Raw genomic sequence first — 26,158 nt, forward strand, 5'->3', positions numbered from 1 at the left:
ATAAACTCAAGAAATTCATCGCTAGACACATGAGGACTTTGAATATGACCAATGTATGATTCTGTAACTACTTGGTATTGTATTGATACCCAAATTTGTGGCATCATCCAAAACTAATATAAAGTATCAAACAATAGAAGAATAAGTGATTATTACATTTTAACCGAAGTGTAGATACAACATGTTAAAAGAGAAAGTAAGCAGATATTAACAGTAAATGAACAAGTACAGTTTTTGGAACAATAATTCATTTTCTACCACTTGTCCTTCATAATTTTGACAAAAAATAGAATGAATAATGACACAATATTACTGCATATATCAGCAGACTAATGAGGAGCCTTTGTTTGCTTACTTACTACTAAAAGACAAGTTGTCTTGTATGTTCACTATTTTATTTAAGGACAAACTTGCAATAAGAAACATGTTTAATGTACCCTAAGATTTTTTGTTAAAATAGAGCCAATATTGACATTTTTTGTGGTCCCCTTTATTTAGAAAAGTACCAAAAAGTACCAAAATAATTTTAGTACCGGTACCAAAATATTGGTATCTGGACAACACTACTTCGGCACGATAGATAGTTTTACCTGTAAATCTGCTCAGGAGAATATAAGACGATCTATCCATTCATCCATCCATTTTCTATCACTTGTGCCTTTTTGGGGTCGCAGGGGGTGCTGGAGCCTATCTCAGCTGACATCGGGCGGAAGGCGGTGTACACCCTGGACAAGACGCCACCTCAACGCAGGGCCACGATCTGTCTTTGAGTAGCAATTTTGCTGATGTAGTAGTAGTTTTTGCCAACAAGTTCCCAAATCCGTCCGTAGCTTTCTAAAAAATGTGTCCGCCAGAACAAATTACTTTGAAAATCCGCCTGGTACACTATGTCCATACTCTCACAATTGTAACACCATTTGTGGGGGTACAGTACACTTGATTGGTACTGTTTGCTTGTGAATGATGAAGCAAGACACACTGCTATCTGTGGATTGGTTGACAAAGAATGGTCGTTTGCATGTTTCAGTTCGATGTAAAGAACAGAATGGGGGGATATCAAAAAGTGATCAAAAATACAATTCAAGGATGGTAAGAATTGTTTGTAGCTAAAATACCTAACTGTACCCAGATCATTCAGGCATTCTATCAGCAGCTGTTAAATGTTGAGACCATTCACATGCACTTCAAGTGGACTAAACCCCTCTGCATTCAAGCACTACTTGCAAAAGTACTTGCAAATATAAATTTATTAGTTCTGGCATTAGCCATAAAACAACCACCCTTCCTGCCTTCAGAGAACACAGTAAAAAAAAATCCTAAATTCCCAAAAGTACAAAAGCCTTAATGGTAGGGAAATAGTTGAACAATTGTAAAACAAAATTTTTGTCTTTAAAGCTGACGTGTATCACTTATGATTAAAGGAGTCTCTGAAGTGCAGCATGGGTTGGTAAGCCCATTGGTAAGCATAGCCGGGGCACCTGACAGAATACACAAATCTGACTTTTACATCCACATGATACAAAAAACTGCAACCACAACATAACTAAAATTTGCACAGCAAATCATGCCCACGACTTAAGGTGCTAAACATTCAGGAGCAATTTAGGGTGGTTAGTCAAAGCCATGTTGAGACGCTCGTAATGTCCCAAAACACCATCAAGGTCCAGTCACTGTTGGTAAGCAGTAACTTACATTTCCATTTAAACTTGTAAAAGAAAATACAGCTATGCACATGACGGTGTTGTCCCCACTAAGCAATCACTGATCATCAATAAGGGAACTACTGCGAGCGGTAGAGCACTGACAAAAACTATAAACATGACCCTCGACTATCCAAACAACCATCATTTTAAATCAATAGAGATCTAAAACTGAGCAATTATTGTGAGACTTCATGAGCATTTAAAAGAGGGGTGTCCAAAGTAATTTGTGGCCAGCAGCTATTTTTTTTATTGGCCCCTGACATACTCTGCCGACACAATTAAAAACAGAGCACATGATAACATTGCAGAGGGAAAAAAAAAACTGGAAATGGCCCAAAATGGCACCTGCATAGATGATCAACCACCTCCGTGTAAGTTTGCGAGTCTGTTAAAGCACTGAAAAAGTGGATTTAATTGCCTGAATGATAATGATAAAAGTAATAAAGAATGACAAGATGATAAACAAAACAATTTAAGGATCCCTTTGTCACCTACAAAATATTGCTGATACATAGCCTTTTTTTCCCCCCCTTTCGATTTATTTTATAGCGCAGCATATTTTAACCCACATCGGAGTGAAAATAGGGCGTTTAAATGAATTATTATGACGTATATAGTGAAGTATTTTGTTTTTACTGACTGGTGACTCTCATTTTGTTAAATTAAATCAATAAGAAACCGTTTTTTTTGGGTTTTTTTAAGATTTAGTTATAGCACTTTGAAACTGAAAAAGAGAAACACTTAATTTTTCAAGTTTTATGTCACTGGCGTCCCACTGGGTGTGAGTTTTCCTTGCCCTATGTGAGTTCTTCCGAGGATGTCGTAGTCGTAGTGGTTTGTACAGTCCTTTGAGACATTTGTGATTTAGGGCTATACAAATAAACATTGATTGATTGATTGATTTTTTGAATTTTAAAATTCTTCAATTCCCATTTGTCTGCGATGAGGTGGCGACTTGTCCAGGGTGTACACTGCCTTCCGCCCGATTGTAGCTGAGATAGGCGCCAGTGCCCCCCGCGACCCCGAAAGGGAATAAGCGGTAGTAAATGGATGGATGGAATTCCCATTTGTGAAAATAAATTCAAAGATCAAAACATATACTGACAGTAGACCAACCGTGACACAGCACAGGGTATCACTCTACAAGTCCATATTTCAATTCCCTCTCTGTTACGTGTCTATTTTGGTTTTTTTATATGGTGGATAACTTAAAGGGGAACTGCGCTTATTTTGGAATTGTGCCTATTTGTTCACAATCATTATGAAAGACAAGAAGACAAAACGGGTTTCTTATTTTTTTTAGCTTTCTAACATATAAAAATCGTCTCGTTCTAGGTAGCTATCAATGCAGTTAATGGCCGCAATCAATTCTACCTCTTAATCACTTTAAAAATGCATTCGAACACTGTCAACAATACTTCATTTACATTCCTTAACCTGTGTTATAACCAAGCTGTAACGACATTGTTATTGTAATAGCGAGCACAGAGGAACTCTTTTACTAGCGTCCTAACACATCGCCGTGCTATGGTATTAGCCATAGACGCTAACTACATTGAGAGATAAGCTAGCTTCTACGTCAGCACGAAATGTGTTTGAGTTAGTAATGCACAACACATTGCGATAAGAAAACAATCTGTACTGACTGAAAAACATGAACAATGCTATCACAGTATCTGTAAAGTATTAGCCCGCATTTCATGTTTAGGTTGTACACAGCTAGCCAGACAGTTTATGCTGTCTGTCACGATACACGCATGATGTGCTGCGTGTGTTATGAACAATATCACTTGATGCTCAGTTGTCTGTTTGATCCAGCTGGCCAGGGACATTTTTTCCAGTCAATTATGGGTAAGCACTCCATTTATGTCGAAATAGCTTGGCTTCAAATTCAAGTCAGCTTAGATTCTTTATCACCTCACTCTCCCGGCTGTCTGCCTGCTTCATCCTCACACTCTTCCTTTGTACTGGCTATTAGAAGCAGTAGTACATCATCCATAAATTCAGATTAAAAAATATAAAAGGTTGTGAATCCTCATTTTTCCAAAAGTAGTCTTTGTTGTTTTTTACCAAATCTGCCGTGATTAGAACGCGCCCGCGTTCTTGTATCCGGAAGGGGTTGTTGCCATAATCCGGACATGCGCTGGAAACGGAAATAAATGTGCCAAATAATTAATTCTGGCAATGACTAAAATGATTAAATACGATAAATATTGTACATATTACAAATTGTTATGAATGTGTCAGATACTACATCATATATATAGACTTGCAGTGTGTATACAAAACTTTGGTGGAGGGTTTTAAAGTTGTTTTAGAAGGCTTTGAAGGTTACAATGCTTACTCCCATTAGCCACATCTTACAAGTGTTTTTTGTCATCTTTAAAATACTAAAAAAAAAAAGGCGTGAGTTCTTGTCTGTAATAATGATTGTGAACATTAGGCAAAATTCCCAAAAAAGTGCACTTCTCCAGTTTAAGAATATTTAAACTTAGTTAGACCATTGCTTGTACAGTCGATACAACTTTTTTGAATCTGACATTGCCTTAAGAGCTTCCACTGTACATAAATTTATGTCATCCATCCATCCATTTTCCACCGCTTATTCCCTTTGGGGTCGCGGGGGGCGCTGGTGCCTATCTCAGCTACAATCGGGCAGAAGGCTTTGTACACCCTGGACAAGTCGCCACCTCATCGCAGGGCCAACACAGATAGACAGACAACATTCACACTCACATTCACACACTAGGGCCAATTTAGTGTTGCCAATAATCCTATCCCCAGGTGCATGTCTTTGGAAGTGGGAGGAAGCCGGAGTACCCGGAGGGAACCCACGCATTCAAGGGGAGGACATGCAAACTCCACACAGAAAGATCCCGAGCCCGGGATTGAACCCTGACCACTCAGGACCTTCATATTGTGAGGCAGACACACTAACCCTTCTTCCACCGTGAAGCTCTTATGTCAACCAATTAAAAAAAAAAAATCATTTTTGTTAAAAACTGACCTAAATATGGAAAAGGCTGTTGCCAACTTTTAATAGCTCATCTCTTGATCATTGGGCAGACAGAAGACTACATGTTGTGAACAAAGTGAATAGGAAATGGACCGCGACAACAAAAAAACAGCCATTTTCTCTAAAGAGATTTTAGGAGCGTGGCCTCAGAACTTGGCACCGAACCCGGCGGACAGTCACGAAGCCGATCGCAGGGCTATAAACAACGAGTCACGCAAATGTACACTTCACATGCAACGCAGCCCGTGATTCACTTAAGCGCCTGGCTGACATCGTAGTCCCTTTGGCCCCCGCTTACATATGGCATCATTTCATGTTGCGCCGACAAAGCACTTGACGAAGGCCCTAATGCATGTTATCAATATAACCCTCACAAATGACAACATGCTGGGTGGATCCAAGTAAACTATTCTAACTGCCAACGCCATTTGAGACAATGGAAACGTTTAAGTTCCCCTCCCTTCTGTGCCGTCAGACAACTGCTCCCTCTTTACGTCAGCATCCTACCTCTATTAAAACAATCTACAAAGACAAAGCACATCACAGAGTGTGTGATTTCCCACATTGCCAGAGTTCTTTTATGGCCACCAGCTTTGTCACAGCACAAATGTTAGGATCAACGCCTACTTTTTTTTCTCCCTTTGTGATGGGATGCTGTTATTCAAACAATTACAAGTTCAATACAACTATCCCGTTATGAGGAATGGGCCAGAAGCTGATAACATAAGTTCATACAGTGGACGTGAGCAAGCAACGAAATCTACCAAGTGTCAAATCACCCTTTTTTCGGGCCATTGTGGTTTCTTAATGAAAATGTAAACAATACACAATCCACATATACAAATACAATTGTGTATGTCACATGTACATGTTAAGGGTGCGATAAAACACATCACAGACGTCTGCTTTTAGCACCACAAACATATACACTATATTGCCAAAAGTATGTGGCCACCTGCTTTGACTGACATATAAACGAAGTGCCATCCCATAGGCTTCAATATGATGTGGGTCCTCCTTTTGCAGCTATCGCAGCTTCAACTGTTCTGGAAAGGCTGTCCATAAGGTTGCGGAGTGTGTTCGTAGGAATTTTCGACCATTCTTCCAAAAGCGCATTGGTGAGGTCACACACTGAATGCCTGGCTCTCAGTCTCCGTTCTAATTCACCCCAAAGGTGTTCTATTGGGTTCAGGTCAGGACTCTGTGCAGGCCAGTCAAGTTCATGCACACCAGACTCTGTCATCCATGTCTTTATGGATCTTGCTTTGTGCACTACTTCAGTCATGTTGGCGGAGGAAGGGGCCCGCTCCAAACTGTTCCCACAAGGTTGGAAGCATGGAATTATACAAAATGTTTTGGTATCCTGGAGCATTCATTCAAAGTTACTTTCCTGGAACTAAGGGGCCAGGCCAAACTCCTGAAAAACAACCCCACACCATTATTTTCTCCTCCACCGAATTTCACACTTGTCACATTGTAGTTCGAAATGTACCGTTCTCCTGGCAACCTCCAAACCCAGACTCGTCCATCAGATTGCCGGATGGAAAAGCTTGATTCATCATTCCAGAGAAGGCGTCTCCACTGCTCTAGTGGCGACGTGCTTTACACCACTGCATGCGACGCTTTGCATTGGACTTGGTGATGTATGGGTTAAATGCAGCTGCTTGGCCGTGGAAACCCATTGCATGAAGCGCTCTGCGTACTGTACGTGGGCTAATTGGAAGGTCACATGAAGTTTGGAGCTCTGTAGCAACTGACTGTGCAGAAAGTTGGCGACCTCTTTGCACTATGCGCTTCAGCATCCGCTGACCCTTCTCTGTCAGTTTACGTGGCCTACCACTTTGTGGCTGAGTTGCTGTTGTTCCCAAACTATTCAATTTTCTTATAATAAAGCCGACAGTTGACTTTAAAATATTTAGGAGCGAGGAAATTTCACGACTGGATTTGTTGCACAGGTGGCATCCTATGACAGTTCCAAGCTGGAAATCATTGAGCGGCTCATTCTTTCACAAATGTTTGTTGAAACTCTACATGCCTAAGTGCTTGATTTTATACAACTGTGGCCGGGCCAAGTGATTAAGATGATTCTGATCATTTGGATGGGTGGCCAAATACTTTTGGCAATATAGTGTATTTAAAAAAAATTAAGACACCAAATGAGGTAAATTAGTGCCAGCTTTTGGTTGTGCTTAAAATGCTTTGGAAGGCATACATGTAATACAGATACGGTATACTCAAAGTTGTATAATGATTTGACAAAAAGGTCAATTAATTTTGGGAATATAGTGGCTGAGTCACACCCGAGGCCCTGCAAACATACAAGTAGACATACATACGTACATGCTGCATTGAGTGTTGAGATCATACGTCAACATTGCCACAATATTGAACGTAGTTGTGAGAGCAAAAGGCAAAGAAGCTTCATTCATGTGATGCATGAAACTGTCCCATCCAGTTAATCAAATCAAACTGTATTTATAAAGTGATTTTCAATACATAAAATAATGCAACACACAATGCTTTACAGACTTAAAAATAATGCTCTAATGACGCACCTTCCCCCATTATCAGTCACACACACACACACACGCACACACACACACACACACGCACACACACACACACACACACACACACACACACGAATGCATGTCTGAGTACAGAGGAGCTCGGGGTACAAACACTATCACAGGAGTCATCGGCATCAAGAGGTCATCAGACCACGGCCAACAGTTTACAGTCCAACAGGGATGACCTTTTACAGGAAAGACTGGGGACAAGGGCAAACTAAATATTGACCACAAATAATTTGTTTCCCGGCAATTTCAAAAGGAACTGCTTTGTTGGGATATTGTTTCTTTTATTTGACCAAGTTACAGTATATACACAGCACATGTTTGAAAAGTAGAAAAGAGCAGAACTACAAAACTAATCAAAATGTTGTAAAATGCAATTTGAACAAAATGTACTTCCACTTCCAAAGCCAATAAAAGGGTGCCTTAGTGACAGCTTTCTGGGCGCCCTTGTCTCTTAGGTTGATGAAATGTGAATATTACACATTTGCCCTTCTTTGACCGCATACCAGAATCCCTAGAAAGATTGATGTAGTGTTTACGATGGTGTTAGTGTACCTCTGGACCGCTGCTTCAAAGAACCATCCTAAAACAAAAGTAAGATGGAAAACGACCTGACCCGACTCTGCGGTGTGAAATCACTGCAGAGTCACATGTGTTTTTGTTCATCAGTCTCACTTTGAGGCTTTAGAAAACAGAGTAGATAGCACGCAATAGTGCTGCAGACCTGCTTTGGAGGCCACCTTGCCATCCCAGATGCAAACTTTGATCTTTCTTTTTTTAGAAGGCAAGTCGTGGTAATGATTTCTGCCCTGACAAAAAGCCTGCCTGTGATCCTAACATGCTGTTACTCAGGCTTATTATTCTCAAGCTGGAGAATATTTCATGGCTTGGTCAATAAAACATCCACACTGTTATTGACAGCTTCTCCACAGACAGCCAAGTGGTGCCTTTTTACACTTCGACATGCATAGCTATTGTGAAACTCTGTGCTCAAATCGTGAAATAGTTCTTTTAGGAGCTGACAGAAGACAGTCAGATGCAGGTCATTAATGTGCACAATTTTCAAGTTTTTTCGTGATAAGACTTTCAGAGTGAGGCTCTCCAGGCCAGAGCTGCCGTGCCTGCAGAGATAAAGGGCTTCCTCTCTTGAACGGTCCCACTCGTTATTTGAGTGAACTGCTTAGTCAGGAAAACTGTTTTAAAAACTACCGTTCACCTTCAAATACTACACCTCCACTTGATTAGACGATGTGTCTCAATTAATTGCCAAGTGTGCTGTCCAAACCAAATGCCAAGCAGTATAATTCAGTTTGGTACGCTGAAACCTGGCTTGGTTTGCGTTTCCCTCATGTTTTGGAGCATCCACAAGCTGGCGTTAACAATGAAAACAGAAGAAAAAAACAATCACTTCATTAATAAAACATACAACGTACAAAATGCAATTTGGCTTGGTCTTATTGCCATGCAGCAAAGGCAAACTTGAATAAACTGTGAGATGTTCAATCAATCAATCAATGTTTATTTATATAGCCCTAAATCACAAATGTCTCAAAGGGCTGTACAAACCACTACGACTACGACATCCTCGGAAGAACCCACATAAGGGCAAGGAAAACTCACACCCAGTGGGCAAGGAGAATTCACACCCAGTGGGACGCCAGTGACAATGATGACTATGAGAAACCTTAGAGAGTACCTCAAATGTGGGCAACCCCCTCCCTCTAGGGGACCGAAAGCAATGGATGTCGAGCGGGTCTAACATGATACTGTGAAAGTTCAATCCATAGTGGCTCCAACACAGCCGCGAGAGTTCAGTTCAAAGCGGATCCAAGACAGCAGCGAGAGTTCCGTCCACAGGAAACAATCCCTAGCTGAGTCGGATCAGCATCGTAGCGATGTCCCCAACCGATACACAGGCGAGCTGTCCATCCTGGGTCCCGACGAGCGGTCCATCCTGGGTCCCGACTCTGGACAGCCAGTACTTCATCCATTGTCATCGGACCGGACCCCATTATCGGTATAACTATCAATGGATTGACAAGATACAACCCTTGGACAACTATTTATACAAATCCAAATAGATGCCTGTTATTCTGTGCAGGTCAGTAACCAACTTGGGTATAAGGGTACATGTATTCTTACACAGTTCCAATCATCCATCCAGCCATTTTCTACCGCTTGTCCCTGTACACATTAAAATGAGGGACAGGGAGTGTGCCTCATGTTGGGCATCTACCGGGTAAACAAATGACTTGTAGGTACGTAAACAGACATATACAAGTGAATAAGACAAAAGCAGTGTGTCACCATTGTTAAGTCGAGATGACTGCCAGACAAATACCGTATTTTTCGAACTATAAGTCGCAGTTTTTTTCATAGTTTGGCCGGGGGTGTGACTTATACTCAGGAGCGACTTATGTGTGAAATTATTAACACATTACCGTAAAATATCAAATAATATTATTTAGCTCATTCACGTAAGAGACTAGATGTAAAAGATTTCATCGGATTTAGCGATTAAGAGTGACAGATTGTTTGGTAAACGTATAGCATGTTCTATATCTTATATTTATTTGAATGACTCTTACCATAATATGTTACGTTAACACACCAGGCACCTTTTCAGTTGGTTATTTATGCGTCATATAACGTACACTTATTCAGCCTGTTGTTCACTATTCTTTATTTTAAATTGCCTTTCAAATGTCTATTCTTGGTGTTGGGTTTTATCGAATGAATTTCCCCCAAAAATGCAACTTATACTTCAGTGCGACTTATATATGTTTTTTCCCTTCTTTATTATGCATTTTCGGCAGGTGCGATTTATACTCCGGAGCGATTTATAATCCGAAAAATACGGTAAGATGGATGTAATGGTCGATTTACAGTGTTTAGTCTATGGTGAGGGTTCGGGTTAGGGTTAAGGTTAGGGGATGTGGGTTTGCTTTGAAACACAACTATATTTAAAACAAAAAAATATTCCAAAGTGTTTTATGACAGCATTACCAAAATGAACATCACAGCAGCAGATTGACTTTTTTTTTTTAACTCAATTATTCTTTAAATGTTCATTTGCATAACATTCAAGTCCCACAATAAACAGACCGACGTAGCAGGACGTCATTTTGAGTGAAAACAGAACGTAATAATGACTATGGAAAGCAGATGGTAGAGGAATGTCCAAATGCTTAACATGTCCATATTTAGTGAGAGCAGAGACCTCGGACGTTCGCGATGACTTAAGAATATATAATTGATTTCAGTGATTTAGAATAATTGCAGGACATTTCCAATACATAAAAGGCATTAGGTTTGGGTGTGTTTGGAGACAAAGGAAGTTTGGGTGGTTGTGATTGTTTTTTGTTTCACTTATGAAGACCCGTTATGTCAAAATAAAAGCCCTTGACATCCTCAAAATGTTTGCAAGACAACACGTGCGTCACTAAATTGAACCCTAACAATAATAAGCAGATGGGATGACTGGTCTAAACTTGTTGTTGATAGTGCAAATATGACTTGGGAAACCTCCCTGTTTTGCTAATTAGGAGAAAACTCCCTCGTGTTGCATTTAATATGTATTGACAACGCTACATAGCATCCAAACCAGACTCAGTATTGGAAACAGACGTAGACTCTATGGTTGTGGTTTGAATTTATTTCGAACAGGCATACAGTTACAATATGATACATCACATTTTTTCAGTTTCTCATTACATCGTGTCCGAAAAGGAGGAAGAACAAGTTTATTATTTAATTCCACCCAATTTCATAACAATTACGAAGACATTTGTTCACTTACTCTTCTCAGTGTGTACACAATTTAAATACATAAATAAAGTTCTTAGTACATTCTCAAATAGTTGTAACTCCCATTATGAAATGAATAAGATATCTTATTTTTCAAAAAGGTTCAAGATGGTTATGAATATTATTCTTCTTTGTACTTTGTTTACACGTTACGAATATACGATATGAGTTGTTTGACTTATTCCATTATTTAATTCTACATACTGACATATTTAAAGTTTTAAATGTTGTAAGTACTATAGGCCTGGGCAATATATCAAATATACTCGATATATCGCAGGTCTGTCTCTGTGTGATATAGAAAATGACTATCGTGATATTTGAGTATAAGTTCTCACGCAGTTGCTTTTAGCTGCGGGCATTACATTACAGGCGTTTGTCACTCTTTCTTGTCTCTCCTTCTCACAGAGACATAAAACAAGCGCACCTTCTTACATACATCACATACTGTCGCGCGTGCAACGTCATACGCCCTCGTGGAGCAGACAGGTAGCAGCATGGGTAAAGTTAACTGTAATGCTAGCGGAGCGAGTGGTTATACGAGAGAGAGAGAAGTAACAAATGAAGGAAGAATTAATTCCCAAGAAAAACAGCATGGGTTCCATCGTCTGGCGATGGTTTTCAGCTTCAAGCGGGAATATGTTGAACACACAACCGGGTGGCGGGGCTCTCCCTTAGAGATAGGGTGAGAAGCTCTGCCATCCGGGAGGAGCTCAACGTAAAACCGCTGCTCCTCCACATCGAGAGGAGCCAGATGAGGTGGTTCGGGCATCTGGTCAGGATGCCACCCGAACGCCTCCCTAGGGAGGTGTTTAGGGCACGTCCAACCGGTAGGAGGCCACGGGGAAGACCCAGGACACGTTGGGAAGACTATGTCTCCCGGCTGGCCTGGGAACGCCTCGGGATCCCCCGGGAAGAGCTAGACGAAGTGGCTGGAGATAGGGAAGTCTGGGCTTCCCTGCTTAGGCTGCTGCCCCCGCGACCCGACCTCGGATAAGCGGAAGATGATGGATGGATGGATGGATGGACAACCGTAACATGTCAAGTATGCGGCAAAAGCGTTGCTACAAAAAGTAGCAGCTCTACTAATGTGTAGCATCATTTGAAAAGTCACCCGCTAGAGATTCAAGAGTGCTTGAAACTCCGCATGTCAACATCTTCGGCCGGTGCCACACCAACAAAATGCCGAAGCAACCATTTCCACATCAACGCTGTATGACAAAAATAGTCAACAACAGAAGTAGATAACGTTTGCAGTAAACTACCACATTGCGAAGGACTTACACTATTTAAGTTCCTATTATGCAGCTGATTTTTTATTTGACCGTTATTGAAATATCTTGTGTGACATAATGCACAAAAGTGCACTTTATTTGTTTTAAACTATTGTAATGCACTTTAATTTAGTGTTGTTTTGATATGTCAGCTTAGTGACATCATGCACAAAAGTGCGTTAATAGCTTGTTTTAAAATGTTTCTGACAATCTTGCACTTTTTATTTTGGAAATGACATGAATGTTTGTGCCACTGCTTATCAACTGGTTGATAAATACAGTTTTGGTAAATTGACTTAATTGTGATTTCCCTTCTCTGCATGAAAGTTTAAAATGAGCATATATTAATACTGTCTGAACAAGAATGTTTTAATGTAGACACATACAATCATCATACTGCTGTGATTATATGCATCAAGTGTTCATTGAAGGCTAAGGCAAAATATCGAGACATAAATCGTGTATCGTGACATGGCCTAAAAATATTGAGATATAAATAAAAGGCCATATCGCCCAGCCCTAATGTACATAGACATACTTTAAATTAGAATTTTCTCTGAGGTTATAGTTCTCCTTTTTTGTTGAGAATTATTGTTGTAAATTTTTGGGTAGCACATTAGAATTTGCTTCGTATATAGTTTTAGCTGTTTGCAGATCCACCCAATCATTGTATTTCAATATTTCAGATTCAAGAAATAAAGGGTTTAAAGGCCTACTGAAACCCATTACTACCGACCACGCAGTCTGATAGTTTATATATCAATGATGAAATATTAATTGCAACACATGCCAATATGGCCTTTTTAGTTTACTAAATTGTAATTTTAAATTTCCCGCTAAGTGTCCTGTTGAAAACGTCGCGGCATAATGACTCGTATGATGACGCGTGCATTTGACGTCTCAGGTTGTAGCGGACATTATTTTCCAGTCTGATCCAAGCTATAAGTAGTCTGCTTTAATTGCATAATTACACATTATTCTGGACATCTGTGTTGCTGAATCTTTTGCAATTTCTTCAATTAATAATGGAGAAGTCAAAGTAGAAAGATGGAGGTGGGAAGCTATTACCCTTTAGCCACACAAACACACAGTGTTTCCTTGTTTAAAATTCCCGGAGGTGAAGCATTACTATGGATTAGAGCGGTTAAGCGAACATGGATCCCGACTACATGTCAACCGGCAGTTTTCGGTGAGAAAATTGTGGTAATAAGTCGGCTCTTACAGGAGATCAGCAGAGCCAGCGTCCTCCTGCATCTGTCGTGACTTCCCTCAGAGACTCTAGCGTCAACACACCCGTGGCCACACCCGTCCATCTTTCAGGTACTATTTAATCTCACCAAAACACTAGCAACACAATTGGCAGATAAGGGATTTCCCAGAATTATCCTAGTAAAAGTGTCTAAAAACATCTGAATCGTTCCCAATGCAATCGCATATTTTTTAAAAATGTTTTTCTAGTCCTTCACTCTAAATTTCCTCATCCACAAATCTTTCATCCTCGCTCAAATTAATGGGGAAATTGTCGCTTTCTCGGTCCAAGAGCTCTAGCTGCTGCTGGCTATGATTATAAACAATGTTCAGATTTGAGGAGCCCTACAACCCGTGACGTCACGTGCACATCGTCTGCTACTTCCGGTAAAGGCAATTCTTTATTATTAGCGAACAAAAGTTGCTAACGTTATCGTGGATGTTCTCTACTAAATCCTTTCAGCAAAAATATGGCAATATCGCGAAATGATCAAGTATGACACATACAATGGACCTACTATCCCCGTTTAAATAAGAAAATCTCATTTCAGTAGGCTTTTAAGTGTTTAGTATATCCAACATATGTATGGTTTCTAATCCATCTCTTTTGTAACACAGTTATTGAATGAAGCGTACTTTCGTAGTTATTGCTCCATATTGCTACACAATACCTCTGATATGGTACAGTAACACTAGCGAAAAGGAGAGAATATGGAGTGATTTTTAGTCCAGTGCATTTTTTGCTGTATTCATTATGTTGTGCATTTTTATATGACATTTCCATTTAGGGTTAATGTTATGGTTATGGTTTGTGTCGTCTATTGTTACAACCGAAAACTTAATTCATTTCACGTCAATATCTTCTCCTTGGAGTCAGACAGGATGCGTGCACGTTAATTGGGTGTCACAAAAATTTGTACCATTAAAGGTAATTATACTTATCACATTTTTATCGTGTTAACTTTGACAGCCCTAAAGAATACACATGCTTTTATTGTTGTATTTTTCAAAATAAAAAAGCGAATAGGGTATTTTGCTCAAGTATTCAGCCTTGAGTCAATACTTTGTGGATCCACCTTTTGCTGCAATTACAGCTGCAAGTCTCTAGGATACGTGTCTACCGCAGCTTTGCACATCTATTGACTGAAATCGTTGCATTTTTTTTTTTTTTTAACAAAACAGGTCATGCACCGTTGAGAACGTTTGTGAACATGTTTTCAGATCTTGCAGGCACAGATTGTCGATTGGGTTTAGGTCTGAACGTTGAATGTGTCATTCGAACACATGACTATGTTTTGTTTTAAACTATTCCATCATGGCCCTGGCTTTATGTTTAGGGTTGTTGTCCTTCTGGAAGGTGAGCCTTCACCACAGTCTCAAGTCTTTGGCAGACTCCAACATGTTTTATTCCAAGATTGCCCTGTTTGGCTCCATCCATCTTCCCATCAACTCTGACCATCTTCCCTGTCCCTGCTGAAGAGAAGCACCCCAGAGCATGATGCTGCCACCACTATATTTGACAGTGGAGCTGGTGTGTTCAGATTAATGTGCAGTGTTAGGTCTCTGCCCCACATAGCGTTTTACATTTTGGCCAGAAAGTTCCATTTTGGTCTCATGTGACCAAAGCACATTCTTCCACGTTTGCTGTGTCCCCAACATGGACTCTGGCAAACTGCAAATAGGACTTTATATGGGTTTTTTTAACAACGGCTTTCTTTTTTCCACTCTTCCATAACACTACATTTGTGTAGTACACGACTAATAGTTGACCTGTCGACAGATTCCCCCACCTGAGCTGTGAGTTTGCATGTCCTCCCCGTGAATGCCTGGGTTCCCTCCGGGTACTACGGCTTCCTCCCACTTCCAAAGACATGCACCTGGGGATAGGTTGATTGGCAACACTAAATGGTCCCTAGTGTGTGAATGTGAGTGTGAATGTTGTCCGTCTATCTGTGTTGGCCCTGCGAAGAGGTGGCGACTTGTCCAGGGTGTACGCCGCCTTCCGCCCGATTGTAGCTGAGATAGGCACCAGCGGCCCCCGTGACCCCAAAGGGAATAAGCGGTAGAAAATGGATGGAGTTTCACGAGGATGACCGGTGAGGTGTTGTTTTTTCTTCTATTCAGTTGGATGCATGTTTTGATGGTGTTAATATCGACATCAATTTCTTTTGTTTGCAGAAAGTTTAGTACTTGTTGCTCTGCTGAAGCGACATTAAACTCTAATGTTTTTGTATTATTTTTTGTGTTGTTTTTTATTTCAATTATTAATTGTACTACTACTATTCTCTCAATATTGTGTTTTAATAATGTATTATTTGTATTTGATTTGAAAATATGTTTTATCATATGTTACATACTATTTTTTAGATGGCATTCATTTTAGTTATTGTCCAGTGTGGACGCCTCAAAGGTGGCTTTTTGCCTCAAATCCTCAGTGTCATATTGCTTTGCCATGTTTCGTTTTTTCGTTTTATTTTCGTTTTGTTATTATCAATAACGATGTGTGTGTGTGTGTGTGTGTGTGTGTGTGTGTGTTTGTTTTCTTCTCTTTTTCAATTTTTTTTTGTACAGCACTTTCTGTTTGCCACTTGCCTGTGTATGAAAAGTGTTATATAAATAAAGTTTGAATGATTGATTGATAGACAGACAACATTCACACTCATATTCACACACTAGGGCCAATTTAGTGTTGCCAGTCAACCTATCCCCTGGTGGCGACTTGTCCAGGGTGTACCCCGCCTTCCGCCCGATTGTATCTTAGATAGGAGCCAGCGCCCCCCGCCACCCCACAAGGGAATAAGCGGTAGAAAATGGATGGAAAATGGATGATTGATTGATCCATTTCATCTGATTTTCCTTATTAACCACGGCTTTGACGTAGGATCTGGGAACAATACGCAGCCCTGTAACAATGACATAGTTCCTTTGTTTTTCCTGATCCATATCATCTATGATATTCCTCAGAGCGATGTTATCTTGTTGCAGAACCTTCATTTCTTGATGCATTATATATTTTCCTCTCAGACATCCCTTTATCTCTTGTCGCATTTCTGCTTCTATAGGAGATTCACAACATTAACTTCGAGATCATGAAGCTCACTTTTCAAGCTGTTCTTCTAGGTTTGCAGCTATTTGCTTATAGGCACGCCATATTTGCACTTAGACTTCCCACATCTGATCTTAGACTTGCCACAGGTGCTTTCACTGTTGAATTTCTGTTGACTATTTTTTTATAAAACCAATGTGATGTCTTGCTTCCCTTCGTATCCTGTTTGCAGGAAGTCATTTGATAACCCTGGAGGTTGTAGGCTTTTAAGATAGGTTACATTGCATGGGTTTCGACATTGTTGCTGTAGCAGCCTGCTGACGGCGGTTGCCTCTTTGGTAACTTGCGGTCCTGTTCACTATCTCCTTGGTGTACAAATATTACGTGTTAAAGCTACACATTTTGGTTTTGGCGGTGACGTCCTTATACTGCAAGCAAAAGCATCTGATTAACTTTCCTTATACCTAATCCACATCCCTCTTTCAATGTACGCCATATAAGAGCGGTGATTGGATATATTCTGATTTTGTCCCACCCATTGACAAGACGAAATTAAATATGATTGGATTTTATTTTCCGTCAACTTCTTTGTCTCGTATTTACACCTTTGCTAACATGTCAGTTACTTGTCATCGTCTTAGTCAACGTGCTTTTGTTTTGATTACTGGTTGTCTTATTCTTACTTGCTCCAAGTTAAAAAATAAATATCCATCCATCCATTTTCTACCGCTTATTCCCTTTTGGGGTCGCGGGGGGCGCTGGCGCCTATCTCAGCTACAATCGGGCGGAAGGCGGGGTACACCCTGGACAAGTCGCCACCACATCGCAGGGCCAACACAGATAGACAGACTACATTCACACTCACATTCACACACTAGGGCCAATTTAGTGTTGCCAATCAACCTATCCCCAGGTGCATGTCTTTGGAAGTGGGAGGAAGCCGGAGTACCCGGAGGGAACCCACGCATTCACGGGGAGAACATGCAAACTCCACACAGGAAGATCCCGAGGCTGGATTTGAACCCAGGACTGCAGGACCTTCGTATTGTGAGGCAGACGCACTAACCCCTCTGCCACCGTGAAGCGTAAATAAATAAAATAAAATAAACAGCGTCCAGCCTAGGGGAGGCACGTCTTGCTCTGTGAGCACGCCCAGGCTCACCCATGACGTCGGGACTGATTTTCAGTAAGGAAGCCCAGACTTCCTGGTATCCCACGACCTTTTCCAGTGTCTAGCCAAAAAAATCAGTACAAACCATATTTCAATCAGCCCTACAGTACATACAGTGGGGCAAAAAAGTATTTAGTCAGCCACGGATTGTGCAAGTTCTCCCACTTAAAATGATGACAGAGGTCTGTAATTTTCATCATAGGTACACTTCAACTGTGAGAGACAGAATGTGAAAAAAAAATTCAGGAATTCACATTGTAGGAAGTTTAAAGAATTTATTTGTAAATTATGGTGGAAAATAAGTATTTGGTCAACCATTCAAAGCGCTCACCGATGGAAGGAGGTTTTGGCTCCAAATCTCACGATACATGGCCCCATTCATTCTTTCCTTAACACGGATCAAAAGTCCTGTCCCCTTAGCAGAAAAACAGCCCCAAAGCATGATGTTTCCACCTCCATGCTTCACAGTAGGTATGGTGTTCTTGAGATGCAACTCAGTATTCTTCTTCCTCCAAACACGACGAGTTGAGTTTGTACCAAAATGGATACTTGGATGATACAGCAGAGGTTTGGGAGAATGTCATGTGGTCAGATAAAACCAAAATAGAACTGGGGCCATGTATCGTGAGATTCGGAGCCAAAACCTCCTTCCATCGGTGAGAGCTTTGAATGGTTGACCAAATACTTATTTTCCACCATAATTTGCGTATAAATTCTTTAAAATTCCAACAATATGAATTCCTGGATTTTTTTTCACATTCTGTCTCTCACAGTTGAAGTGTACCTATGATGAAAATTACAGACCTCTGTCATCATTTTAAGTGGGCAAACTTGCACAATCGGTGGCTGACTAAATACTTTTTTGCCCCACTGTACTTGTTTAAGCTCATTGAAAGCACATCCTTTCAGCTCATGTACCTTTGAACAATCAAGTCAAACTTATTTCTAGGATGAATCACAAAAAAAAATATAGCTTTAAAATCAAAGACAAAAGTCTAGTCAAGTGTCCATGATCGTGATCATACTCGGCTTGCGTTGGACAGGAAGATAAATGTGGCTACTATGGGCAATTTTATTATTAACAGCAAAAAAAAAATTACATCACTATTGCGCTAGTCTGCTTGAGAGCAATCGGGTAGCTCAATGCAGTCCAGATGTGTGTTGGATTAAAGCTTTGAACAGGACGGGAGATGGTGAGAAGAAGGATGAGGAGACGGCGGCAGCACAGTGCAGGTCACGCTTTGGCTCAACCAACATTTCCAGGGAAAAGAGGCTTCGAAAGTCGCAGAAAACTTCACAGTTGTATTTGCTGCCATGCAAGTATTCATTAAATCAGTTCAGGTGAGCTTTAAAGCATTTCAAAGTGTTAATCAAATCTGCTTAGTTGCTTATTTGAACACATGTACGACAGTTAAAAAGGTCTTTACAGTTCCTATAAGATACCCATGTTGTGTCGGGTCAGTTCTATCACTGAACTGTATTTGAATCGAACATTTTAGGTGGTCTTTCTTTTGTGTGATCTCGTTTTTGCCTAAATCCTTTTAACAAAGATTAAAAACACATGACCTCCTTATACAGTATATACATCCTGATATTGTATGAAACACATTTACTTATACGGATATTTTTAAAATCATGTTTACCTGACTCACAGGTGTGCGCTTCATTCTCTAACAGTGCTACAAAAAAGATCAATTAGAATAATACACAATGTTGGATATAGAGAACATACAAATCCTTTATTTATTGAATCAAAAATATTGAAATTGGTGCATTTGCAAACAGCTAAAATTATGTAAAAAGCAAACTGTATATAACCTGCAACCCAAGAATGTCCAAAAAATCTTCTGAACAAAAGAGGAGAGATATAACCTTAAAGGAAAATCTAATTTCAGACATTTTTTTGCACATACAACACTTAAAACCTTAAGCATATCTGTATGTGGAGTAAATTATGATAAATAAATAAATGATAAATGGTTGTACTTGTATAGCGCTTTTCTACCCCTTTTTAAGGAGCCAGAAGCGCTTTGACAGTATTTCCACATTTGTCCATTCACACACACATTGATGGCGGGAGCTGCCATGCAAGGCGCTCACCAGGACCCATCAGGAGCAAGGGTGAAGTGTCTTGCCAAAGGACACAACGGACGTGACAAGGACGGTAGAAGGTGGGGATTGAACCAATAACCCTCAGATTGCTGGCACAGCCACTCTACCAACTTCGCCACGCCGTCCCCTATTATGGAACGGATTAAGCAAAGAAATCAAACAAAGCACCAATGTGATTCAGTTTAAGAGACTGTTCAAACTTCAAGTGTTCACAAAGTGCACAGAACAATAATTATGATGAACATCTTCAACCTTCTGCGATGAGGTTGCGATTTGTTCAGGGTGTACTCTGCCTTCCGCCCGATTGTAGCTGAGATAGGCACCAGCGCCCCCCGCGACCCCAAAGGAAATAAGCGGCAAAATATGGATGGATGGATGGATGGATCTTGAACTTTTTTTATTTTTTTTAGATAAATATTATTTATGTATTTAATATTTGTTTATTTACTATGGTATATTATTTATTTATTATTGATTTTTGCAATGTTCTGTTACAGAGAACAAGGAAATGGGATAAAATTGCTGTAGAATTGATAAGGGGTAGGATTAAATAAGCTCTGCTTCTTCCTACTCGGACGTGCTGTAATGAAACAACTGGAAAATATGTGATGCATTACATTGTATCGTATGCTTGTTCGAAATAAAATGAAACTGAACAGGTAAACAAAAAACTATTTTTTCCCCCCACTAAAAAGTAATTTGACAGTCAATGCTCAAGCAACAGGTAATCTGTAAATGTATGTTGGGTATATGTGGATTTACCTATGAGTTTTTTTAATATAAAGTTAACAAAATAAATAAAAAGCAGTCATCTAGAATTTTGCTGGTGGACCAAAAATCAGTGTGTTCATGTGGACCTGGCCTACAGCACCGTAAGTGTCATGGTTGGCTCTCCACCAATGGACCCAACAGTTTGTTGACAGATACTGCAGGAATGTGTTGCTTTACAAGTTTAGACGACGTTACCTTGGTAAAATGGCTTATACATGTACTTTTTGGCGGCTATGGACACAGTACTGGTGATTCACTGAGTCGTCTTGAAAATAATGCCCTCTGTGATTGTACAGTTTGAAATCTTCAAAAAAATCTATGCCTTTAAACTATTTTAAAAGTTTGAACAGTTGTTATACTTTCACAAGAGCTCAGTTCAGCAACTAAAGGATTTACGCTTTTTCTCTTTCTATTTTTGGTAACACTTACCTGAATTAAGAGGACCCAAAGCAGTATGACTCCAGCATCACTTTCCTGCTAACCAAGACGGAGTGTTTGGTTGTTCTTTACATTTTCCATTGTTAACTTCTTGTTACACTTGAAAGAAAGACAAAAGAATAAAAACATGTGAGACACATCTGCAATGTGAAGCAACTTCACATGATTATGCACACTCATCTTACGAGACGACACACAATGTTAAGTTCACGAGAACAAGACAGGATTTTAACATTCATTTTAAGCAAGAGCAGTGGAGTTGGGACCACTCCAAGGGCCCTTGACTGGCAGGTGGTAGGGGTCGGGGGCCATGGGGCCCAGAATTCCTGACAGCACCCCTGCTTTTAAGAAAACTACTGTACTATGATAAGGTGTATATCAGGGGTCACCAGCGCGGTGCCCGTGGGTACCAGGTAGCCCGTGAGGACCAGATGAATAGCCCGATGGCCTGTTCTAAAAATAGCTCAAATAGCAGCACTTACAAGTGAGCTGCCTCTATTTTTTAAATTGTATTTTTTCACTAGCAAGCTGGTCTCGCTTTGCTCGACATTTTTAATTCTAAGAGAGACAAAACTCAAATAGAATTTAAAAATCCAAGAAAATATTTTAAAGACTTGGTCTTCACTTGTTTAAATAAATTCATTTATTTTTTTACTTTGCTTCATATAACTTTCAGAAAGACAATTTTAGAGAAAACATACAACCTTAAAAAATATTTTAGGATTTTTAAACACGTATACCTTTTTACCTTTTAAATTCCTTCCTCTTCTTTCCTGACAATTTAAATCAATGTTTTTTTTTTTATTGTAAAGAATGATAAATACATTTTAATTGAATTCTTCATTTTAGCTTCTGTTTTTTCAACGAAGAATATTTGTGAAATATTTCTTCAAACTTTTGATTAAAATTTGAAAAAATTGTTCTGGCAAATATAGAAAATCTGTAGAATCCAATTTAAATCTTATTTCAAAGTCTTTTGAATTTCTTTCAAAATTTTTGTTCTGGAAAATCTAGAAGAAATAATGATTTGTCTTTGTTAGAAATATAGATTGGTCCAATTTTTTATATATTCTAACAAAGTGCAATTTGGATTTTAACCTATTTAAAACATGTCATCAAAACTGTAAAAGTAATCTTATGAGGAAAAATTACTAATGATGTTCCATAAATAATGTTTTTAATTTTTTCAAAAAGATTTGAATTAGCTAGTTTTTGTCTTCTTTTTTTTCAGTTGAATTTTCAATTTTAAAGAGTCGAAATTGAAGATGAACTATGTTTCAAAATGTTATTTAAATTTTTTTCGTGTTTTCTCCTCTTTTGAAACAATCAATTAAGTGTTTTTTTTTCATCATTTATTTTCTACAAAAAACCTTCCCTAAAAGGAAAAAAAAAGTACGACGGCATGACGGACAGAAATACCCATTTATATATATACATATATATAAATAAATGGGTTATACTTGTATAGCGCTTTTCTACCTTCAAGGTACTGAAAGCGCTTTGACACTATTTCCACATTCACCCATTCACACACACATTCACACACTGATGGCGGGAGCTGCCATGCAAGGTTATAACTACGAACCATCAGGAGCAAGGGTGAAGTGTCGCAAGGGTGAAGTGTCTTGCTCAAGGACACAACAAACGTGACGAGGTTGGTAGAAGGTGAGGATTTCAACCAGGAACCCTCAGGTTGCTGGCACGGCCACTCTCCCAACTGCGCCACACATATATATATATATATATATATATATATATATATATATATATATATATATATATATATATATATATGTCTTGATTGGATTATCCGGAGAATAGTGCTCGATACCGTGGTAGAGCGCAATATGTAGGTGTGGGAAAAAATCACAAGACTACTTCATCTCTACAGATCTGTTTCATGAGGGGTTCCCTCAATCATCAGGAGATTTTCTCCTGATGATTGAGGGAACCCCTCATGAAACAGATCTGTAGAGATGAAGTAGTCTTGTGATTTTTTCCCACACCTACATATATATATATATATATATATATATATATATTAAAAGGTAAATTGAGCAAATTGGCTATTTCTGGCAATTTATTTAAGTGTGTATCAAACTGGTAGCCCTTCGCATTTATCAGTACCCAGGAAGTAGCTCTTGGTTTTAAAAAGGTTGGTGACCCCTGGTCTATACACTGTGTCTGCTTGTAAGTGCTCCGTGATTGTGCACTGCCGAACATGCTCTTCTGCTCGTTATATCAGCAATGACACGACGTGACGACGACGGGGGGCGGTGGACCGGTACTTTTCAGAGGCAATATAGTACCGAATATGATTCATTGGTATCCCGGTACTATACTAATACCAGTATACCGTACAATCCTATGTCAAACACAAGATTAAAATCATTCTTTGGTAAATTTTTTGCACCAATAATAGATATTTGTTTTGTTTCTAAGCTTGCTTTTGAGCTGTCATTATTAACACACAAGCGTCCTATTCCAGGTCTTTTAGTGATAACATCCAAAAAGTTATGTTGTTTGAAAACATTATTCTAATCCAACAGCAGAGCATATTAATTAGTGTACGACGGAATGACGGACAGAAATACAATTTATTTAAGTGTGTATCAAACTGGTAGCCCTTCGCATTAATCAGTACCCAAAATAGCTCTTAGTTTCAAAAAGGTTGGTGACCCCTGGTGTATATGATTGGACCAAAAAAACATTTTTTATTTGGTCTGGTCACAAAACAAAGCAGGTGCATTTTGTAGTATTTTTTTTACTTTACTTGTGTGATCTACACACGAGCTTTACGGTAATGCTAAAGTCATTTATTTTTCAATCTTTTAGGGTCCTGATGTGATCCGTCAAGTCTATCATTGATTCGGCTGTATTTTTCTGTTACTGCTCTAGGGTACGAGACATTGTGCCCGGAATGCTTTTCTGTCCCGTTTTGAGGTCCATGATTGACAATTTAGCCTACTTGCGACACATAGCCCCTGCTCTTGAAGGGGAAGCGCCGAGGCTAACGTTCTTTGCTAGCTGCCTGTTTGATGTGTGCAAAAAACATTAATTAGCGGTTCCAATCCCTCGCTCACAGCCAGATGGAAAAGCCTTTGGCTATTAAAAAGAAAAATAAATAAAAAACGTCTGACTACATTTTTTTGACTACAGGCTTTTTTTTTTTAAACCTCTCACAAGGCCACGAGATCTCATTAAAACCCTATTGAGACGCATCTGAATCAACTTCGTCATAAAACTTCAACGGGAACTGCACTTTTTTTTCCCAAATGTCTTTCTCTTTTTGAGCACTCTAAATTGTAAAAAACAGCTAGTATGCGACGGCTAACAACGTACCTAATGGGATCCAATTATTCCACCTATAAAGTATAAAGCCTTCTAAAATAACATCCAAAAAATGCCAACAACGCTCCATTCACATGCTGTGACTTGCATATGAACCAAGTATTAGTGACCTTGTTATTTTAGGAGTTAATGCAGAGGAACAATTTTTTAGCAACACAGCGCCTTGATCCCGGAGGTAACGTAGATAAAGCAGCTATTGATGTACGGAGCTGCTACATTGCTTCTGACTTTGTAAAATTTTGTGCAAAATCATGAATCATACCTCACACCTGTATAGTAGAACAATAAAGACGTAAGTAGAGAAGTTGGTCAACTTTGAAATGTTGCTGGGACCAGAAGACATCGCTCCGAAGATGTGGCAACATGCTTGTTTGCTCCCAGCATGTTTTGAAGATTATGATGAATTCATCCTCTAAATGGGGAACACAAGTCTTATAAACATCCCATCAGCTGGCATTTCAGTGAAAGCGGACATTGAACAGTAAGCGATTGTTTTTATTATGTTCGCAGTTTGTATTTGTTGTTTAACATTTCACAATCCTGCTACATGATAAAGTAAAGTAAAGTAAAATACCAATGATTGTCACACATTTGACCCATCCCCTTGACCACCCGCTGGGAAGTGAGGGGAGCAGGGAATCATTTATGGTGATTTAACCCCCAATTCCAACCCTTGATGCTGAGTGCCAAGCGGGAGGGGGGGGGGCAATTGGTCCCATTTTTACAGTCTTTGGTATGACTCGGACGGGGTTTGAACTCACAACCTACCGATCTCAGGGCGGACACTCTAACCACTAGGCCACTGAGTAGATGCCTATTGATCCACTAAAGCTTGATCTGCTTATCACTCAACGTATAAAACGCGTTGCTCATCCTCCTTATTTTCAGGCTCAGAAATATATGGTTGGCGATCATTATTTATCCTAAAGTAGTCGTTGGCTGTCATGAAGTCTGTCTTGACTAGTAATAGTTGTTGAGAGAAATAAGGAACTTGATGGGTTCTGTGAAATCAATGTGCCTGAATAGAAAGTTCTGGCAATGATAAAAATGACCAAAATACGGTAAATATTACATAGTATTATGAATGTGCCCACATGTTACTACATAAGTACATTAATATTTACAATATGTATATAAACTTTGTTATTTGTTTTTGGTGGTATTCATGGTGAAGTACATGCAAAATCCTCATTTAAAGAGGGCGGGCTGCAACACTTCTGCATTTGTTATCAATTTTATACGCAGTGTTAGCAGATCACAGGCAACAAGCCCACTAATAGTACTCACAATTGTATAGTTTGCACGTTGTAAAGTGCATGGTGTTTGGATATTAGTATAGCAGTCACCAAGTGTTTTATTTATAGAAGTCCGATAATGGCTTTTTTACCGATATCCGATATTGTCCAACTCTTAATTAAAGATTTCGATATCAACCAATACCGATATATACAGTAGTGGAATTAACACATTGTTATGCCTAATTTTGTTGTGATGCGCCGCTGGATGCATTAAACAATGTAACAAGGTTTTCCAAAATAAATCAACTCAAGTTATGGAAAAAAATACCAACATGGCACTGTCATATTTATTATTGAAGTCACAAGGCGCATTATTTTTTTGAACATGCCTCAAAACAGTAGTTTTG

The 26,158-nt window shown here is 39.4% G+C and overlaps 1 long non-coding RNA gene across 2 annotated transcripts in view; it reads right to left on the reverse strand.

The window, feature by feature from the left end:
* Positions 1-26,158, reverse strand: part of LOC133568953 (uncharacterized) — an 88,627-nt gene that overhangs the window by 17,477 nt on the left and 44,992 nt on the right. The window contains exons 3-4 of one of the 2 annotated variants that reach the window (XR_009809710.1): positions 21,154-21,261; positions 7,600-7,809 (exon numbers count right to left, since the gene is read on the reverse strand). This is a non-coding gene — a long non-coding RNA (uncharacterized LOC133568953). Of the gene's footprint in view, positions 1-7,599; positions 7,810-21,153; positions 21,262-26,158 lie in introns of those variants that run through there. The other variant, XR_009809711.1, reaches the window with a different exon arrangement.

Source organism: Nerophis ophidion, linkage group LG14 (assembly GCF_033978795.1).
Source record: "Nerophis ophidion isolate RoL-2023_Sa linkage group LG14, RoL_Noph_v1.0, whole genome shotgun sequence".
Lineage (NCBI taxonomy): Eukaryota > Metazoa > Chordata > Actinopteri > Syngnathiformes > Syngnathidae > Nerophis > Nerophis ophidion.